Consider the following 11,883-nt stretch of genomic DNA (forward strand, 5'->3'; position numbering starts at 1 on the left):
GTAGGGTAAACAGTTAGTTTGCCCAGCTTCTAACCAAAGATTGAATGTTGAGTCTGCCCAGTTGTTGTTCCCATGGGCTCAGGATGGCCTTTCTGTGGGTTTTCAGAGCAATAAACCAAAAGGGAAGAGTTTGCCCATCTTTCTCCGGAGGAGCAGCTGGAGTCGAACTATATACCTTTGGGTTGGCAGTGCAACTCTTTACCCCAGACCACCAGAGCCCCCTAGTCTGCTCAGAAGTACCTCAAGTAACCAATCACACAACAAAGGTTCCCAGAGATGTTCTTCAGTATGTACATAGGAACAGAGGGGGTTAAACAATAGAGGATCTTTTGTAAGGCTATACAGACAAGGTTATACAGAGAGGCTTAGGTTTCTCAATCCCAAATAAGAGAATTGCTAGAGAGCTTCGGTGGCCTAGTGCTAAGGAGCTGCAATACAATCCCAAGGGCACACAGTTCAAATTCACTAGCTGCTCCATGGAGAAAGATGGACAGTCTCTTCCAGTGCTATTTATAGTCTTGGAATCCCACTCAAGGGTCAGCTCTGACTGCATCCTGATATGATAGCAATAAATTGAGTTCAGATCAACTACTTGTTATATATTGCCTTTTATTTTGTCTATTATCTACTCCCCTCTTACTTTTTTTTTCCCTTCCCAAGAATGGCTCTGTGAGTAAACATTTCCTTAATTTTTTTTATAATAGTGGTCTTATACCATAGCTATACTATTCATAGGGTTTCTAGAGTCCTGTTATTTAAGAAGTAGATGGCCAATCCTGCTTCCTAGTCTGTCTTAATTTGGGAACTCTTCTAAAGCCTGTCCACCATGAGTAACCTTTAGGGCATTTGGCACACCAGTGGCATAGCTTTCAGTATCACAGCAACCCATAAGTTATTGTAGTACAGTAAACTGACAGACAAGTGCTGAACCAATTAGAACAATGTTCTCTCCAAACATAACAAACAGACAATTTAGTTTGTAACTCTAATAGCTCAGTCTTCACATCAGGCCCAGGGCCACAGGCCTAAGGGCCCAGCCAACTTTTAATCACAAAGGCCCACCCACTAGGTCCTAATTGCTTTAAACAAGAGGCTTTCAGCCCACAACTGATTGTTAATTAAGTAAAAAAGACAAACAGCCACATCTGATTTTTAATTAGATTTAAAAAGACCAAATAATGTACAGCTGACGGCTAATTTAATAAAAAAGGCCCTACCTTCCAGAATTACAGAATCACAAAAAAGAACTGATTGACATTGAAAAATTTCAGGAAAGTACTATATGAGAAGGAGCCAATGGTAATAAAGGAAGAAGTAGAAGCTGCATTCAAGGCATTGGTAAAAAGTGAGGACCCAGGAATCGACGGGATACCAATTTACTTATTTCAATTAACAGATGCAGGCCTGGATGTGCTCACCAGTCTATGCAAGGATATTTGGAGGATAGCTATCTGGCCAGCTCATTGGAAGAGGTCCGTATTTGTTTCCATTCCCAAGAAAGGTGATCCAACAAAATGTGGAAACTATGAAACAGTATCATTAAAATGTGGAAACTATGGAACAATAGCATTAAAATCACATGTAAGCAAAAGTGCTGAAGATCATTTAAAAATGGCTAGATAGTACATAGATAAGGAACTGCCCGAAGTCCAAGCAGCATTTTGAAGAGGCCGTGACACCAGGTATATCATTGCTGATGTCAGATTGATTCTGGTTGACAGTAAAGAATACCAGAAGAGAGTCTATTTATGCTTTATTGGCTATGCCAAGGTATTTGACTAGGTGGATCAGAACATATTGTGGCTAATATTGAGAAGATTAGGAGTCCCAGAACACTTAATTGTACTCACATGAAAATTATACCTAGACATTCTGGCTGTTGTGTGAACAGAGCAAGGGAACAGTACATGGTTTAAAATTTAAAAGGGAGTGCATTAAGGTTGTATTCTGTCTCCAAACTTATTCAGTCTGTATGCTGAACAAATTATTTGTGAAACTGGACTCTATGAAGAGGAATGTGGCATCAGGTTGGAGGGGGACTCACTAATAATCTGTGTTATGATGATAACACAACCTTGCTTGCTGAAAGTTGGGAGGGCTTGAAGCATTTATTTTAGAAGATCAAGGAATGTAACCTTTAATATGGATTGCATTACAATGTCAAGAAAATGAAGATTTTTTTACTACTGGGCCAACAGACAACATCATGATAGATTGAAACTGTCAACAGCTTCATCTTACTTGGATACACAATTAATACTCTTGGTACCAGCAGTCCGGAAATGAGACACATTGCACTGGAAAAGTCTGCAGTTAGGGACCTCTAAATTATTGAGGAGAAATGATGTCAGTTTGAAGACTAAGGTGCATCTGATTCAGACTATATTCTTTCCTATCACTTGTTATGCATCTGATAGCTGGACAATGAATAAGATGTTAGAAGAATTGATGCCTTTGAGCTGTGATGTTGGAGAAGAGCACTGAACATCCCATGGACTTCAAAAAAGATAAATAAATATATCTTGGAGAGGGTGTAGCCAGAGTGCTTTTTGGAAGCAGAGATGATGAGGCTTCACCTCACATACTTTGGGCATGTTGCTAGGAGGGACTATTCCTTGGAGAAGAACATGATGCTTGGAAAGGTAAAGGGTTGACAAAGGAGAAGAAGACCCTAGACCAGGCAGATTGACATGGTAACTGCTGCAATAGACTGCAATGTTCAGGAAGTGTGAGGATGATACAGGATAGGACAGGGTTCAGATTTGTTGTTCATAGAGTCACTATAGGTTGTACTCGATGGCACTTAATAATACAACAACCCTTTGTGATTGACTTCATGTCATTCAATAAGATTTCCTGTAGATTCATTCATCTGTGTGTGATGAATTGTGTATTGTATTTTAGTCATACTGAATTCTCTATTGTGTGGGTATACCATAGTTTCTTTAGCTATTTGTTGATAAACCATTGTGTTGTTTCCTATTCTTTGCTATTGTAAATAATTGCTGCAGTAAGCACAGATGTGCATATGTCTGTTTTTGTGGTAACTCTTATTTACTTGGTATATATAAAGTGATGCTACCAAGCCAAAGGTGGGTGACTTCTAATCTGTGGCCCTCAGGCCTGGTTTTCATTGTTTTTGTTCAAGCATTCTTCTTGGTGGTATGGCCCTGGTGTGTCCACTTACTGTACAGAGGTAACTTGTGGTTGCCGTGAAGCTGAACACTGTGACACTGATGTGTCAAATGTGTTAATGGTTACCCATGGCAGATAATGTTTGGTGGAGCTCCCTAATTAAAACAAACTTGAAAGCAGGAGTGGCATCCACTTCTGTAATAGCTTGCCTCCAGAAACCCTATGAACCTGGAAAAAGGATGAAGGTCACATAAGTGTTGAGGGATTTCATTCATAGGGTCCTTATGACTCACCTATGACTCGATGGCACTTAACAACAACAACAATAACAACAATATGCTTACTAGTTGGGTTGCCAGATCAAATGACATTTCTGTTTCCAATTTTTTAAGGAAGCACCAGACTGGTTTCTATAGTGATCGTACCATTTTATATTTCTACCAGGAGTGCATGAAGAGTTCCAATTTTTCCGCATCCTCACCATATTTGTTCTTTGCTGTCTTGCTGAACTTTGCTATTGTTACTAGGAAGTCCTGGTGGCTGAGTGGTAAGATGCTGCACTGCAAACCCAAAGGCTTTGAATTGGTTTGAATTCACCAGCTGCTTCACAGGAGAAGGATGGGCAATCTCTTTTGTTAATTATTGCCTCTGAAAACTCGCTTGGAGGGTCAGCTATGGGTCGGTTCTGATTCAAAGGCACACAACACCAACAATTGTTAGCAGAGTGAGATGATATCTCATTATGATTTTCATCTCTGTAATAGCTAATGATCTTGGAAATTTCTTCATGTGTTTGTTGGCTGACAATGTTTTTGGGGAAGTATGTTTTCATGTCCTCTGCCCATTTTGTAATTGGGTTGTCTTTTTTCTTGTTAAGATGTTTGAATCTTCTAGACATTTTAGAGATGAGTTGCTTGTCAGATATGCCAATGCCAAATTTCTTTTACCAGTCTATATATGTTCCATTTTTGCTCTTTTGGAGAAGTCTTTCAATGTACAGAAAGATTTAAATTTTTGAAAGTCCCAATCATCAGGTTTAAGGAATTCTAGTGTTATTCTTTATAGAGAGTTGTGCAGCTAGCCAAAAGTTACACTTCTCTGGTGGTTCAAATCCAGCAGCAGTTTCAAGAAAGATGGACAATCTCTTCCCATGCCACACTAACTGGAGGGTCAGCTATGACTCAGTTATAACTTGGCAGCAATGAGAGAATGAGAAAAAGAGAGATGGAAAGGGAGAGAAAGAGAAACATCTAGCTTATCCTCTGTAGACTGTGTATTTCAGCTACATTTGATAGTCAGTTTTATGCCATAGAGTAAGGTTCCTTAGTTTGTCCAAGTTTTTTATAGATGATCTCCATAGTTTTGGGCTTTACACCTAGGTCCTTGTTACGCCTTGAGTTAGCTTTTGTGTATGGCTTGAGGTATGGACCTTACTTCAATTTTTCTGCAAATAGATATCCAGTTTTGCGAGCACCATTTGTTAAAGGAATTGTCTTTTTTCCACTGAATGCACTTGATCTCTTTGTCAAAGGTCATTTGTCCTTGTTGTTATTGTTAGGTGCTATTAAGTCAAGTATGACTCATAGCAACCCTATGAATGGTATATCAGAACCCTGTCCTATCCTGTGCCATCCTCACAATTTCTGACACACTCAAGCCCATTGCTGCAGTCACTGTCAATGTACTTGGCTGAAGGTCTTCCTCTCTTTTACCATCCCCCTACCTCCAAGCAAGATATCTTTCTTTAGGGAATAGCCTCTCCTAACAAAATACCTGGATTATGCCAAGTGAAGCTTCACCATCCTTGCCTCCAAGGAGCACTGTGGATGCATCAGAGTGGGGGATGCATCAGAGTGGAGGATGCATCAGAGTGGGGGATGCATCAGAATACTTCTCACTCTCTTTTTTCCTTTCCCCTTGAAAACATCTCTTTTCAAGGAAACTTAAAGCTGCTGTCGTTAAATGTTCAGCTGCTAACTGAAAGGTCTCACTGCAGCTCAAAAACCATCAGGGAAATGGCTTACACAATTTTAAAGAATGTAGGCCTATGAACATAATCAAAGATGCTATTCAGTGGTGGGCTAGGTGTACGCAGGGTGGGCCTGGAACTTGCAGGTTTGAGGCACCTGGATCAAGGTTATATGCAATGCCTCAGGCAAGCCAAAAGAGTAAGTTTCCCAGGTACAGTCCTCTATATAAGAACTCAGAGGTGTAGACGACAACCCCAGGAGAATTAAAGGTGGCCAGTGGGTCATACGTTCTAGCAGAGTGGAGCCTCAGGCTGTATCTCATTCCAGCTCAATCTCATCCCTACAACAAATACTTCATTCTTGAATGGGGTCTTTAAACATAGCCAAAGGCTAAAATAAAAATAGAAGGATGTAATTGGAAGGCCCATACTACTTAATTCTCTGTATTAAAGGTGCCAGTACATTTCTAAAATTGTGTTCATAGGTTTTCAAATTAGTTGGAGTGTAATTCTTTAGAGTATCATGTTATTATTGTTTTAGTTGTTTCTGATGTTCATTTAATTTCCTATTATTGTTATTCCTTTTCTGTTCATTGTTAGATTTACCAGGGACTTGTTAATTTTATTGATCTTCTCAAAAAGGTGATATTTCTACCTAAGAAGCTCTGATGGTCTATCTAGTCTGTAGGGAGTAGCATTGCTGACCCAAAGGGTTTTCCTCTCTCATGGTTTGAATCCACTAGCCCCTCTAGGGGAAAAAAACACAAAACAACAAAACTGGACAATCTTTTCCTGTGAAATTTACAGCCTCCTAAACCTACATGTTGGAGAAGAATACTGAATATCCCATGGACTGCCAAAAGAACAAACAGACTAATCTTGGAGAAGGTGCAGACAGAGTGCTTCTTGAAGGCAAGCATGGTGAAACTTCATCTCACATTCTTTGGGAATATTGCTAAGAAAGGCTCTTCCTTGGAGAAGGACATCATGCTTGGAAAGGAGGCAAAGGAATGGAAAATCCTGAACTAAGTGGTTTATAATGAAGAGCTCAAGTGTGTCAGAAATGATGAGATAGAAGCAAGGTTGAAATATTTTGTTCATAGAATGAGACATACTAATGACCCTAACAAAAACCACTAAGCCCACTGGAGGGTCAGCTGTGAGTCAGTTCTAGCTCAATGGTGATGAAGGGAGAAAGGGAATTGTTTATTTTATTTATGCTCCAATATTTATTTTATCCTTTATTCTAGAAAACAGCAGCTCTTAAACCATCAATTTAGATGGACCAAATGTTAAATTTTTATCACATGACAGGTTTAATCACTTGGTATGACTCACTCTGCATCTCCGGCTCTTGTAGTCATAAGATTCCTGTTAAAATAGACATATTTCACCCCCAAGTCCCCTTTCCAAGTTGTTTTAGAGTTGGTCCTCTTTTTATGACATAACTATGACAAGTGTTTTCATTTTTCTATCGAATCAAAGCCCACATCTTAGGAGAAGTTTGAAGTTTTTCTTAAGAATTCAGCCAGATCTTCAGTTGATTAAATGCAAGAAAGCATAAAAAAATTTAGCACTTAAAAGTTCTTACAGAGAAAGATGTCAGCTTCTAAAATAAACTGGAAGATGGCAATATTTGGACCACACAAAATTTCCACTTGGACTCTATAATTATTGTTAAATGGAATCTTTTCACACTTCATATAATGGGACACAATTCTCAATGTTGCTTTCAAGCATGCATCGATAGGCAGCAGGCCAATGGTTGGTTTGCTCAAATCTAATTCTGTTTTGCTAGGCAGGTCTATAACTGTAGCATATTGTTACTCTGAATGGTAGAAATTATAGAATCATGTCTAAGAAGTGAGGAAATAGAAAACAGGAAGGAATTTATTACAGCTTTCAGCTTTTTTGTTTTTTTATGTGGGTTTCTTTCTTTTTTTTTCTTCTTGGTATCCCAGTTCACAGGCAGTCATGCTACTAACCCAAAGGTTGAGCTGTTTGACAGTTTGAGTCTACCTGCATCTCCATGGGAGAAAGATGAACACTTTCCTCCTGTGTCATATACAGCTTCAGAAACCTAGAAGTTTAGCTGTTGACTCAATTCAGATTCAGCATCACTGGGCTGAGTTTCAGGTTTTGGATGGAGAGGTGAAACTAACTGCACACGAGATGTAGGCAGCATGGCTTTTAACTCAACTGGTAGGAAGTGTTTGGACACAACTATGAATTATGTTAGACATCAGAGAAATACCAAATAAAACATTGTAAGATGCCACTACACATCATCTGTTGTTTTTGCTGTTTATTGTGAAGTCAGCGAATTGCCCTGCCAAAGGCAGTTTGTTCAAGTCGTTCAGCTGCTCAATGGAGAAAAGGTGGGCAATCTCTTTCTTTGAAATTTGTAGCTTCTCAAAATCTGCCGAAGAGTCACCTATGAGTCAGTTATGAATCTATAGCAATGAGTTGAATTGTTGAAGGGACCACATGTGATAGAGTAAAACTACCCCACAAGTTTGCTTGGTTCTACGTAGATCACCGGCTCTTCTTTTCCTTGTTTGATGCTGTCCAGTTGAGGATGACTCACAGTGACTTATGAACAATAGATCTGAACCCTGTCTTATCCAGCACCGTCCTCACCATCTCTGAATCTCTTGAGCCCATTGCCATAGTTACTGTACCAACAGATCTCATTGACAATCTTCCGCTCTTTCACCGAAATGTCATTTTTCCTTTCCTATGATGTCCCTTTCTAAAGAATAGCCTCCTTTAAAAACATGCTCAAAGCACGTGAGATGAAGTTTCACCATCCTTGCCTCTAAGGAGCACTCTGGATGGACTTTCTCTAAGACATATCTGTTTGTTCGTGGGATATTCAATAGTCTTCTCCAACACTGTAATTCAAGGGCATCAATTCTTCTTCTGTCATCCTTATTTATTATCCAGCTCTTGGATGCATAACAGGTAGTAAGAAAGATCAGGGCTTGAACCAGGTACACCTTAGTCTTTAAACTGACATCATTTTCGAGCTAACCTTTTAATTATCAGCCAGACACTTAACTTAACCAAGCTTTCTTATACATCCTCTAGAATAGCAACAGTATCTATTGCTGGAAAAAAATTTACTAAAACCAAAATCTATCCCCAGCTCAGAAAACATCTCCACAAATAAAGAAGAAAATTATTTTTTGACGAACATTAAATAATAATGTGACTTGTTACAGGCAGTCCACCAAAGAGATTGCTAAGGCAGCAAAGAACCTGACCCTTCAAAGTGTCTCCATGACCCTTTGAGTAGACACTAAAAAAATCTCAGATTTAAAAACAAACAAACTTCAGACTCACTGCTATCAAGTCAATTCTGATTCATAATGATACTAATTATAATTAATAATGTAAAACAAATTGTGTATGAATCATTGAATGAAAAACCAACATGATTAGTTAACTTGCTCTCAAATTACAATGTAAAAAAAATTAAAAAATAACAATGTGCCTCTTGCCTCTAGTGAAGCAACTATTTTCATCCTGTGACTGTAGTTATTTCTTTGTTCCAAACCATCTATCTCCTGGTAAATTTGTTTTGCTTTTTACTTCCTTTTAATTAATTAAGCAAACTGTGATGTTGCAACTACATGTATGACTCTCAAAAATATATTGAGAGAGAAAAACACAAAAGCATGACACATAGAGTACTTACATTCTGTTTCCATTTACACGAAGTTCAGACTAAAGGGATAGAAATCCGAGCTTCCCCACCCCCTCCTCTGCCTTATGCAATAAATAGGAGATTTGGTGGCCTAGTGGTAAGAAGTTACACTACAATCCCAAAGACATGGGTTTGGATCCATAAGCTGGTCCATGGGAAAAGAATGAGCAGTTTTCTTCAGTGTAGATGACAAACAACAACATGTGATAAACAGGCTAACCAAAAGTCAATACATCTCTGAAAAGTAACTTAACAAAAATGATTTAATTTTGAGAAACCCTCACCCCTGAAATTACTATATTATCCCTTTTTTGTTGTTGATTTGTTTTCTTTTATTGCTGGTGTTAACCACTGTCTTACCTGTTTAGAAAAGAATAGTTTGATACATCTACCTCCTGCATCTCTGGTATCAGCAGAACTGGGAAAGCTGGTCTACATTGCCACCTTCCTCGTACTCATATCTTTGTGTTGAAGACTTTTCCCTACCCTTGTTAGCCTTGTTTTAATGAGTAGTGTGACTTTGTTACATCTTGAATTATGTGTTCCACTTAGTACCTACTTGATTACTTGCACTTTTTTCTTTTTCTTTGTCTGAATCTTTTATTAGCAAAATTGACTTGGAAATGGCTGAATTCCATCTGAAAAAGAGATATGGCATGTTGACAGGCATCTTGTAATGAAAAAACATCTCTCACTCAAAACTGGATCCTAGTAATTGAAACCATGTTTTCCTCAGTGAAAATCCAGTTTTGAGGTAACATATGAGAGGAGTGAGGACTGATTGGAGGGGACAAATGGAAGCAAACTGGGGTGATGGAAAAGTTCTATATTTTTATATAAGTGGTGGTTAAAAGAGCAGTGTATGTCAGAACTCATACAGATGAGAATCATGTTTCTGATGTTATATATGTGATAAATGTGGTAAAAAAAATTCTCTACTGATTTATACCTATTTCTGCATGCTGGAACTTGTATTGGAGGCAGATGTCCAAACACAACAATTGTGGGAAAGGCTTTCTCCTGAAGGTATAGTTACTGTGCACAAGAGAAAGCTTAATGGAGAGAAGCTGTGTAAATGTAATAATTGCAATAAATCCTAGAGAGATCATGTATCCCTTAATCATTACCTAATAGTCCCTCACCATGTGAATTCCTTTAAATGTAACTAATGTGGGAAATCCTTCAACTAGAACTCACTCCTTGTTAAGCTTTAGAGATAGCACCACTGTGGAGGGAAATCCTCTGCATGTTAAGAATGTGGGAAAACTTTTTGTCCCTCACACAATGCTGTCTAGAAAAGGAAGAGAAAACCTTCAGATTGAGAGGCATTTTATGAAGAAATAATATATTAAATAAAGGTTTAATATTGAGGGTTTTTAAAAAATGCTAATCACATAAAAACCAAAAGAAACAAAATATCAGTATTATTCTAAATTATATTTCTTACGTATAAATTCAAGTTCCATTGATTGAGTCCTTATAAACTGAAGCTAAATTTCATCATCAGTTAATTAACTTTTACCAACTCTGGACTCTAAGCTTTCTCCAGAGCACCTTGAAAGGACTAAGTGCCAAGCCTCGGTCACTTTCATGACTGATTTGGAGATTGACTCAGAGGTAGTAGTTGATGCTGGCCCCAGTTCAGTGTCCTCAACAGAGATGTCATGCTGGAGACCAGTAAGAATTTGTACTCTAGGAGATCAGGGCAATAAGCCAAACGTAATCAAGCATACCAGAAAGTCCTGGACAGAGAAAGAAACACTGCTAAGCAGGAGCTGTCAAGAAAAACCTGGACATGTTAAGACTTGATAGATTATCCACAGGAAAAGCAGATGATATTCATACACAAGTACCATTTACATGTAAGAAAATAAAGACTTAAAATAATATGCAAGAAATCGCTCTCTCTCTCAGTATCTGTGTGTGTTTTAAGGAAGTTTTGCTTGAAGCCTGGAGGCGAGCTCCACTCTCATCACTGATGACTTAGTAAATGGTAGTGATCCCTGTGTGCGGAGTGGATAGCAAGTAGTGGTCAGGGAGCCTGCATTGAGTTTCAGAAGAGGTGATTGCTTCCGGGAGGGGTGACTGCCTGTGTTTCTGTCCCGCGCTGAGCTTAACGTAGTACTGGCATTCTGTTGGTCATGGCAATAAGGAAGACATGATGCCATCGTGAAAATGTGACTTGACATGAGATGGTAAAGCTTTTGAGCTAGCTTGAATGTGAGGGCAAGAAGAGTAAAGGAAAAAAGTGACTCGCTGGGGAATATTTTAAACTTACAGAGCTGAACAGGACACTCAAGTGGAATCAATGAGCATGTGAAACACACAGAGTTTCAGGGATCTACTGCTCCAACCTTGGGAAAGGAGGGAGGCCTTAAACACTTTTCCAGCAGGTGAAGGACCAGAAGATCTAAGTGGGACCTAGGAAAACACGCACAGGCCAGTGTGGGCCAGGCACAGGCCCACAAATCAAACTCAGAAAGTAGGAAGAGAGGCAAAGGAGGATTAATGCAGAGGCAAGGCAAGAGGAACAGCGGTCTTCAAATAGGCGTTTTGTCAGTTTCATCATACACGGTCTCCATGATTTCTTCAGTGCAAAACCAATTTACTCTATTACTTTCAAAAAAATGAATGAAAAGATTTAAATCTTCTGTAGAGGATAACTGACATCTTCACAGCAACAACACAATTTAGTAAGTCTTGAAAACCTATGAATATGCATAGAGACACCGGGACACACATCTCTCCTCCTGCTAATACAGGACCATCAACCTTGTATGAAGTCTCCAGCTTCTTCATATGCTCACCAATATGATTCTTCTTACCAAACCCAACCTGGAATCATTCTCATATAATTAAATGTAAAATGCTATTGCGTTGTGCCTTTGATAGTCATTTCCCTAAACTTCTGGTGCATTTTATCAGAGAGGGACAGTGTTTGGAGAAGGCTAGGCCCATGAAGGAGTCGAAGATATTTAACACGATTGACCGAGATGGTTAAGGCCTCAGTGTTTTTTATCCCAGAAGAGATTGTGGGTTAGATGCAGGAGCAGGCTTCCTTTCACATCAA

Source organism: Elephantulus edwardii, unplaced genomic scaffold, assembly GCF_000299155.1.
Source record: "Elephantulus edwardii isolate Elephantulus edwardi_28Jun2011 unplaced genomic scaffold, EleEdw1.0 scaffold00162, whole genome shotgun sequence".
Taxonomy (NCBI): Eukaryota; Metazoa; Chordata; class Mammalia; order Macroscelidea; family Macroscelididae; genus Elephantulus; species Elephantulus edwardii.